This window comes from Buteo buteo, chromosome 12, assembly GCF_964188355.1.
Source record: "Buteo buteo chromosome 12, bButBut1.hap1.1, whole genome shotgun sequence".
Lineage (NCBI taxonomy): Eukaryota > Metazoa > Chordata > Aves > Accipitriformes > Accipitridae > Buteo > Buteo buteo.
In genome coordinates this window covers 14,710,472-14,718,622 of record NC_134182.1, presented here as the reverse complement: position 1 = coordinate 14,718,622, position 8,151 = coordinate 14,710,472, and positions in this window count along the sequence as shown.

The window sequence follows — 8,151 nt, the reverse complement described above, 5'->3', positions numbered from 1 at the left end:
TGTTTTAATCAGTATTTGGGGTTTGGGGGGGTTATTTGGAGGGCTATTTTGGTTTTGTGTTTTGGTTTTTTTTTAAAGCTTATTTTCCCTATTCTTCTCTTTTGAAGAAAAATATTTTTTAACATGTGGATTACAAAAAGTATTAGGTAAAAGACACAGAAAACCAGTGATATAAATTGGTGAATTAAAGACAGATCTCAGAATTAAAGATATAACTATAGGAGAAAAGAAATCAAACAAACAAGGCACTGCAAACATGAGATGTCTGTTCCCAGTTTGAAAGCTGTTTGGCAGCACAAATGTTTAAACAGATGAAATTTCTAAAAAGGAGAGGAGAGAGAGAGTCACATTTAAACCTGCTGAGGGAAAAATGTCTTGATGATCTGATAACAATACTCTTCAGAAAATTAAGGCAGCAACATGATCTTAATGTCATGTTTTGTGGTCTTCAGCATAAGACTACAACACCAAATAAAGATAAATAAATAAATGAATAAATAAAAAAAAGTCCAAACCCCCAAACAGAAAGAAGCTCCTCCAGCTGAATGCCACAGTCTATGGGCAGAGACTTTCTGCTAAGGGTAGGAGCCTTCAGAACAAGCTTCTGTGATTGAGAACCAGGGAAATATCATACTCATTGAAGTGCAACATAACACAGTGTGTCTCATTAAATGATATTAAGCTTTTTAGAAAAGACATGTACAAATTTCTTCTATGATTTCAAGATTACTGATGTCTCCCACCTTGTTTGTGCAATAGTTTAAAAAAAAAAAAAAGAAAAAACCCCACAAAACAAACTCCCATGGATCAAAAAAACCCATGATTTAGAATCTGAAATGACCGATCTATTTTATTCTGGCTCTTGCAGTTGAAAGGCACATCTGTAAGCCTGCCCGGGCAGTTTAACATGCAAAAACCCAGTCATACCCAGCCAAAAATTTAACAAAGATATTTATCAGAATAAATTCACATAGCTCTGCAGACAGCACTAATAATTTGTTTCTTAGCCATCATTTCCAGGAAAGATCTGGTTTGTCATCAATATTGTGACATTTTGGTTTTCTGCTATATCCAGGCTAGAGTCAGTCCTAACTTGATGGCAAAGTTGTGCCGAAGTCACTCCAGCCTCAGCAGTTCAGTTCCACAGTTTATCACAATGGGAAGCAGGGAAATTAGGGGATGTCTAAATTGCTAATGTCACTTGATTAGCTTTACATCCTGCAGGTACATCAGCAGCTGAGTCAGAGAGGTAGTGGCCATTACAGCAATGCAGGTGGCCCACTTGCCCTTTGATTTCAGCACAACGCAGCAGTTTTTGAGCACTGCAAAGTCCACCAGCAGCACTTCCTAATGCACCCAGTGATGGCAAAGGAATGCATCTTTTTCAACTGCAATTTCATCATGGATTTGGCACGCATTATAGAGGGATACCACTAGCAAACTGCTCCTCCTCTGATTCCCACTCCTCCCTCCCCAAGGGGAGTGTGGGGAGTTCAACTTCCCCTCCTGTAATTAGCAGGAAAAGAACAATTAGTGAACATATTGCAGCTTTCCAAGAAGTGACTCAGGAACTGTGACTTTAGTGACACTTGACTTAAAAGGGGGGGCAGGTCTGCACATAGGTAGGATCTGCAGTTGCTAGCATAGAGACATAAGTGTGTTGAAACAGGCAAAAGTATGTATTAAAAAGAAAAATCATTAAATCAGTACTTGCAGAAAATCAAGCTATAGTAATTTATACCAGAGAACAACACAGCATAAAAACTGTACACAAATGTATATTTTTACAGTGTGAAAGAAATAAAACAACTGCAGGAGAACATATTTTTAATATCAAGAACCAGATTCTCAGATATTTTGCTAAGACATGATCAATCCACCAGATTGTTGTGGTGGATTTTGTTGCAAGTATTTGTACCTGATCCAGACCATCAGTGGTTACATCTTGAAGTCATAGTTGAAAAATACCATCACAAGGAATATTATACCTTCGTAAAATGAAGGCAGAGGAAGACAGACTCATTCTGGCTATGAGACATTTCTAGCTATGTAGTGGAGATAATGGTGTGATCACTTTAATTTCCAATTCTGGGACATAATCCAGCCTCTTGTGTGATTTAGGAAGGAATCACTTGATGTAAGGGGTGAGAAGTTACCACTCCTCCTGGAAGCAGATACCAGCTTGTGCCAGTGGTACAGCAGTGAGCTTGGGAAACATCTATGTAATTTGCCTAAATGTGGACACCTGGGCAGACCTGTATACAACTGCTTACATGCAACCCAGTTTAATAGAACCTTTTTTATAGAAGCCAGAGTCCTCTCCAATATATTGCAGGTAAGTTACAGAAAGTACTGAGAGATCTTTAGCTTATTTCTGCACAGCCATGAACGGCAAGCTACCATTTAACATCCTACACGGTAAACTCAGGCTGGAGCGGCTTGATTGGCTTCCCTGTAATGGTAACGGAGCTATGCTCCAGTTGCTCCTGAAGCTCCGATAACGCAAAGGTTTTAACACAAAGGCTTTAACACCTCGTTGCACTGCAGAACCAGGTCTGCCTACGTCCTGCAGAAGGATACAAGAACGCAGCACTGGAGAGTGCTGCAGGAGGCTTGGGAAAAGAGCATTTTTACAGAGAGGTCTGATCTCATTTTCACCGAGAATGAAAGGATTTCTTTGGGAACAGAACACAAGACACTACTGGTTTATTTATGTTAACTGGATGAGTATTTGACTTCAGATTTAATATTTTAAGAACCTGAGCACCACCTTTAAGTTTTAAATAGTCATGCAAAAGTTTATCTAAGTTAGCAAGCTCGATCATTCTTATAAACAAGTAGAGTCAACAGGAAGAGTTTCTGGGACTTCTAGAAGAACATGTAGGATTAGATGAAAAAGATGAATGTTCTTTTTAGAAATAAAAATCTGCATGTAAGGGGTCAAACTGACTCAATTTTGTATGCTCAAGTGTTATATAAGACCTGATTCTGCACCATTTATTGTCGTTCAGTACAATCGAGTGGTCAGTAGTTAACAATGCAGCATTTGAGAAGAGCAGTATTTAAGAAGGAATTATTTCCCCTATTCATCAGGAAACAAGTGAAAGGGTTTTTTAAAAAATGCCCTATTTAACTTAATTTCTTCAGAAGTGTGAAGCTTAGAGCAGTGTAATAGCAAGACAGAGTTTCTAACTCTCCTTTCTTTCCCCTGAGAGCTTAGTATACTTTTCCATTTTAGGTATCTATTTCTCATTAAGGAATAAAAGAAATTAATATTTCCAGAAACTTCTCTTTAGAATATTTTTTCCACAAATCCTGTAAAACCCTACTTGCAGGACACTAACTCACTGTGGTTAAGTCTCACCTAATTAGACCTCCAGGCTTACCACCTCCTCTAAATGAGCAGGCAGAGCTATGTGTGCTGCTTTCAATAGCTCTGCAGAAGTCCCCAGCAATGGGATTTCAGAGTCCCAGCTGTCAGAATTCCCTTCCCAAAGACCACGGGTGGGGGCAACTGACGCAAGTCCCAGCCAACACAACTTCCAAGTTTCCAGTCCTGTTCTTCAACAAGGCATGACAGATGCCTAGGGTTCAATTCAGTTACCTAAACACAGGCACGAAGCGTCCCCTGTATGGCATCCAGGACATCCACGGGGGCTGGTGGACAGGACACAGAAGGCTTATGCACGACTGGAGCAGCAGGTGGGGAATAGGGAAAATGGAGGGCATCTCAAGCGGCACTAACGCATGTATGTTTAGGCAAGTCAGCTGAGCTCATAGCCTTTGCTGAGGATGCAAGCGGAAAAAAAACCCCAAACCAAACCAACCCCTACAAAAACGCACAACAGTAACTCTTTTTGTTAGCTAATGCAAAAAAAAAAAGTAAGATCGTGACAATATAGTGTTTATATGCATTTGTCTGGCCTGGTTTTCTTCCTCTTTTGAGAGCATACTTCAGATTCACCCACACACAGCTTCTCCAAATCCCAGTATTTCTCTCCATCTTCTCTGCAGATAGTTTCCCCTCCCCTCAGTAGGCATTTAGAAAAGGATCTTCATGTCTTGTACTCTCCTGTGAGAATACATTCATGCCTTTGAATTCCCCATTAGCAAGTCTCCTAATCACCTTCCTCAGGCAAGCAATGTCCTTCTCTCTGTACTTTGCCTGCCTGGAGTTCATATGTAAAAAACTGGTTTACGCCAGCTAGTAACCATCTCTGTCCAAGAGGGCTTCATTTCATTCAATGATCATTGAAATTTAATAGCTTTCAGTAATTAGCTCAGCAACAGGTACAAGAAGTTTTGCTGGGATTTTCTCAATATGGAGATGAAGGACAACAGAGAAGGCAGTTGTCTCTCACATTAAAAAAAACTCGCAGTCTGACCTATAAATACATCAAGTCTCTAGTATCAAATCTTAATTCTTCACAGCCAAATTTCCCAAATTGTTAACATGTTTCATGAAATAAGTTAGTCTAATTATAAATGTCAACTACAGATTGTATTCTGTGCACATGTATATACATGTGAATACCCAGCTCCCTACTAAATGTCATTCATCCACTTTTAGAAACATTCATATTCAAAATTATTCAGATTTTTATAAGTGCCTCAGTGACAAGGGAACTTGTACTCTTATGTCAGGTGCCACTGACAATCCACACTGCATCTGTCATTAGACTGTTTGTTTGGCAATTATATGTGGTAATAGGCTCATCTCCTGAAAGGTTTTCTACATAGCCCCCAAATCACACTGAAGTAGAGGGGCTTTGGTGCAGAGAAGTTTAGGTAAAGAAAAAAACATCTATTTGAAACAATTCTTCCTAAACTAAAGAGAAATGCAAACCATAGTCCATATGTGCATGCAGAACTTTTTGAAGCATTTGTTCTAGTCTTTATGTATTGTCTCTTCAGGTAATTAAGATAGATACGGCCAAATGCAGCATGTTTAATACCAAAAAGCATTGGGGTTTTCCCCCCACAATTTTACGTGTTACATACTGTATACTCCCTGGCCAGGAAGATCTTTTTGTTCTGTGTGTACAGGTCTATCATCATGGCAACCTGCTCCACAGCTAGAGTTCCTACATGTTGTGGTCATAAAAATAATCGAGATTCCTGACAGAAGACAGCCCACCAAAAGCCAGTTTTGCTTGTGCTGAAGTCAACAGCACTCAGCTACCTCAGTAGGAACAGAATCTCATCCCAAGTTATGAAAAATGCCTGCCATCAAAATATAGCACATACAAAATGCAAGTACAGAATCTCTTTTCCAAAAAGCAAACATAGAGCTACACTCAAAACACAAAGCAATGGTCTCAGCGTGCGGCCAGAAAGATTTGGAAACTGTAGAAAATATTTCAAGTTCATTAAATATCCCTAGGATGCAATAGCATAGTGCAAGCCATGAAAACAAATGTTGACACAAAGAAAGCTATTTTTACATAATGACTATTAATTGTGAAGTTCCTCCTGGGCAGCAAAGGATAATAACTATAACACCAGGAAAAGGGCAATTGCCTTGATTCAACATCCCAGCACGTATCTCCAGATCATAAAAACCCAGCCCAAACCAAAACCAACCCAACCCCCCAACCACCTGAACTCAACTACTTGAAAGAGGTCTTTATTATATTTTAGATTATTAGCCAGCTCAGCACTTCTAGAGATTCACTTTATGTCTCATACTTTACCATTTAACATATAGGTTGAATACTCTTTACTAATTTCTATGCTGACCTATTTAAATGGATTTATTGGCTCACTTGTTTTTTACTAATTAGGTACCATCTTTCAAATCAGGACAGCTGGAACTTTCAAGCACACCTTTTTCCCCACAATAGCCTTTAGAAAGATCTTTTTCTTAATATGTTACTAAGTGTTTTGCTTACGGTCACACAAAGTCTTAAGTGTTTTGTCTCTTTCATGCTCTCCATCCTATTTTTTCAAATTTCTTAAGACTTCCAGTCACGAAATTCAACACCAACAAAAAAAATGTCACACTCGGTGAAGTTGCCTGGAAAATAAGACAGATATATGACGACAACCACTGAACTGACACTTGTGAATTTTGAGTAGTTCCCATGAAACAATGTGAGTTACCCTGAATTTACTATAAACCACCTATTTCACAACTGCAATAGGGAGACCAATCTCAAAATGCCAAAAATCAGACCATTTACTGGAAAGTCACAAATCCTGTCTAAAATCTGAGGTTTCGTTCCCAGTAAATTGCTGCTCCTGGTGCGCAAAGGTGTTGTTTACAGCTATTGACACCAGCTTGCTAGAACAAATCTCCTCAATTGAAAGTCAGTAATTATAACTGAACTAAAATAACTAAACTTGAACATGCCAGACTACAGAGGAAAACATTGCTGTTGTCAGGTTAGCTTTGCTTACATTGAATGTCTGACAGTGTTATTCTGAAGGAGGAGATCATTGTATTCTATATTTAAAATAAACTGAAAACCAGAAATAGGCATCAAATCAACCTACAGTGCTTCATCAAGTGATGCACTTTAGAGTCTTGGTCAACCCAGCACTTCACCTGTTCTTCCATGCAGCTTCACAACACAGCACATAAAGCTTTGTTCATCTTGAAACGATGTACACTCCAACCCATATTTCTGTAGAGTTAGTAAATATATATCTTCAGGCCATGTTATTTGTACTCTCCTCTCTTCCTCTGCAAGCTCCCTATGAGGAATGAAGGCAGTTAAAACGTGTGGGGCAGGAAGCACGACAAATTGCAAAGGCAGAAGCACCTGTATAACTCATCATCACCATCACACTTCTAGTCAGGTTTTGCTATTTAATTTTTTAACAGATATTCTAGTAATTGTTCCTGAAAGAATGAAATACAGAAGCATACACATCAAAGAAAGGTGAAGAGGTTTAAAATAGTGTTTGTTGCTTATAAAATTATCAGGCAGCCAAGATACATTAACTGAACACAGCTGCTGGAATGAAAAACCTTCCCAGCTGTGCGAAAACAGACACCGGCATAACTCAACAGAGATCAAAAATGACCTTACCGTAGAACAACACGCTGGTGTGTATACTTTACTAAATTTTGTAATTGGAGTTTGCGTGGGTTTCTCGTCAGCTCAGTAAATGAACAGAGAACAATGACTAACCCTGACCTCTAGTGGAGATACCGTATAACAGCCATAGCAGAGCTTGCGGAATTCTCTTAGTGGTAACGGGGACATTTATTCGAATTTCTCTCGAAGTATTTTTTAGAAGATGACAAACAAGGTTAAAAATAGTAGCGCTTAATCGCATTCTGCTTTAAACCAACAATTTTTAGGACACAATTGGATGACTATCCATTTGCTTTGATACATCTAAACGTGCCTTGCAAATCTCAGCTGAGAAAGTAACATGGCAGCAACAAGAACAACAACAAAAAAACCCAAACCCAAACCATAAAGACAAGTACATATATCTAGAGCGACAAAGAACGGGGGTGGTAAAACACTGGTTTAACCTGGATGTCTTTTCATAGACACAGCGCTTGAGCGACAAATCTTTGGCATTGGTTCTGAGAGGATATACTCACCCGCCCTTTCTCCTGACAACTGGAGGCACATTCGCAACTAGAAGCGCCTCACTGAAAGGGAGGGCTGTATCTTGGCTGATTTTACCCCACGATGCTCCAGATGTTAATAAGCCTAGAAAATACCTCAGCCTGGAGAACTGTCATATTCGGGTAAAAAAAAAAAAGGAATTAAAAAAATCAGTAGTGGAAATGAGGAACTCCCTGTACAAAATGCAACTAAATGAAAACAAAGCTTTAGAGAGCAGACAGGGTCGTACCAGCTGGTGAGCGGTTTAATGTTGAGGATGGGCGTAGGCCACAAGAACGTAGGAAACTGCAGGAGTACGGACCTGAGACTGAGGTGGGCAGAAGCAGGGACGAAGGCTCTACCTAAGGCGCCTGACTCTTCCTGCTGTCCATACACTACGTGGGGAGGAAAAAGAGAAGTGTCTCCTTGTCCAGATGTGCACGGGGGGGGGGCTCTGAGAAGAAACCCGCGTTTCGCAGAACGCCTGGCCGCTGCAGCCAGCCGCTGCCCCACGCCGCCCAGCCGCGCCCGGGGTCGGGGCCGCCCGGCAGGAAGGGCCGCGGCGAACGAACCAGACGGGAGC